Source organism: Engystomops pustulosus, chromosome 1, assembly GCF_040894005.1.
Source record: "Engystomops pustulosus chromosome 1, aEngPut4.maternal, whole genome shotgun sequence".
NCBI lineage: Eukaryota > Metazoa > Chordata > Amphibia > Anura > Leptodactylidae > Engystomops > Engystomops pustulosus.
The window spans coordinates 154,610,080-154,612,364 of NC_092411.1; positions in this window are offsets into that span (position 1 = coordinate 154,610,080).

The following is a 2,285-nucleotide window of genomic DNA, read 5'->3' on the forward strand; positions in this document are numbered from 1 at the left end:
GTATCAGGGGCGGAGTAGAGGTTCGCTCATATTACCCCACCGGACCTGCAAATATCATTGCCAAGCAGCGGGCACAATGGCACTGGAAGGCACCTGGATAACGCAAACAGAACCGCAGGCCCGCAGCTACTCCTCTAGTTCTCCGCTCTCGTAGTGAGCACAAAAGAAGATATACTAAAGATATTCACATCAGCACCTAACTCACAGCATGGCTGATTCCACCTGAAGAAGGATGGGGGTCACCACCTGGACATATTAATATCACCCAACTTTTGGGTTAGAGAAAAAGGGACAAAAAGCCTTCCCTTTTTAGAAAACCACCACCATTGTCCCGCCACTTGTCCAATCTCCAAATATAGTATAATAACCCCCTTCATGTGGTCAAACTCCTCCCCCACTCCCAAAGACCCATATATTCTCCCTTTACTTATGTGTTCACCTGTCCTCATCTCCTCTCATATAGTGGCCTGCTGTCCTCCTTCATCTCCCCTCATACTGTGGTCTCCTGTCCACCATCACCCCTCATACTGTGGTCTCCTGCCCTTCTTCATCTCCCCTCATATTGTGGCCTCCTATCCTCTTCCATCTCCTCTCATACTGTGGTCCCCTGTCCACCATCTTCCTTCATACTGTGGTCTCCTGTCCTCCTTCATCTCCCATCATATTGTGGCCTCCAATCCTCTTACATTTCCCCTCGTATAGTGGCCTCCTATCCACCATCTCCTCTCATACTGTGGTCTCCTGTCCACCATCTCCTCTCAAACTGTGGTCTCCTGTCCACCATCTCCTCTCAAACTGTGGTCTCCTGTCCACCATCTCCTCTCATACTGTGGTCTCCTGTCCACCATCTTCCCTCATACTGTGGTCTCCTGTCCTCCTTCATCTCCCCTTATATTGTATCCTCCTGTCCTCCATCTCCCCTCATATTGTGGCCTCCTATCCTCTTACATTTCCCCTTGTATAGTGGCCTCCTGTCCACCATCTCCTCTCATACTGTGGTCTCCTGTCCACCATCTCCCCTCATATTGTATCCTCCAGTCCTCCATCTCCATCTACTGGGGCGTGGAGTAGCCGGACATGAGGCTACTAGTCGCGGCTACTCCACGCCCCAGTAGCCACGTTACTCCGCCTACCAGATAATCTTCGGCGCGCAGCTCCTGGTAGCTGCGCGCCCTCGTCCGGTTCCCTTGCGTTCTGCGCATGCGCAGAACGCAGGCCTTCGGCTGCGAAGCCGCGGCTCCGGGGCCGGAACTACTGTGCATGCGCAGTAGGCGGGGGACTCGGACGAGGGCGCGCAGCTACCAGGAGCTGCGCGCCGAAGATTATCTGGTAGGCGGAGTAACGTGGCTACTGGGGCGTGGAGTATCCGCGACTAGTAGCCTCATGTCCGGCTACTCCACGCCCCAGTAGCCGCATAAAAAAATTAGCATATAGCTACAATAAAGTTTTCTAAAAGACACCAGGGACGTGAGGATTAGCCCAAAAAAGGGCTAATCCTCATGTCCCATCCATCCACCTACCACCCCTTCTACCTTTATAGGTAGAATCGGGGTGGTAGGTTCCCTTTAATATTTAGAGCTCCCTGGGATCAAAATGCTAACTGGATCAATTACCTGCAAACTAGTAGTGTAGATTTGTACCATGTCAGCCATGGAGAACAGAAGAATATTGAAGAAATATTTGATGGTGAGCTTTCGAGAATACTAGTTCTCTTCGTCAGACATGATGTTATGCATATAGCCTCAAAGTGATTTATTCACTCTTCTTCTGTTCTCCATGGCTAACAGGGTACAAATCTACACAGAGTCTGCAACTGTCAGCCAACCCTGTGCAAGTTCCCAAATTAACTGTCAAATGCGCACAGTACTCTTCTACTACCTTTTACAGGGGTTGATAAATTCAGGAAACAAGAAATATAATCTACAGGGCGGACTCTCCAGTGGCACAAGCTGGGAACAATATAAGGGACACTGTAATAGCAAATTTGTCCTTCAAAAGCTCTCGCTGCCGACTCCCCTACAGTTTTACCCCTTTGTGAGGTATTTCTGTTTTTAGAAGAAATTGAGTTTCTTAAAAAAAAATAGAAATTTTCATTTGCATGAGCAAAATGCTCACAATAAACCTTTATTAATTGCTTGAGGGGTCTAGTTTTCAAAACTTTTGTTTTGGGTCTTCTGTAAATGCAACTTCAAATCTATTTTGGTAAAAAAAACAAAACTATGTGCATCCTAGCAAATAATTTCTCCTACATCACACATACAATATAAAGGCAATAATCTTCACAA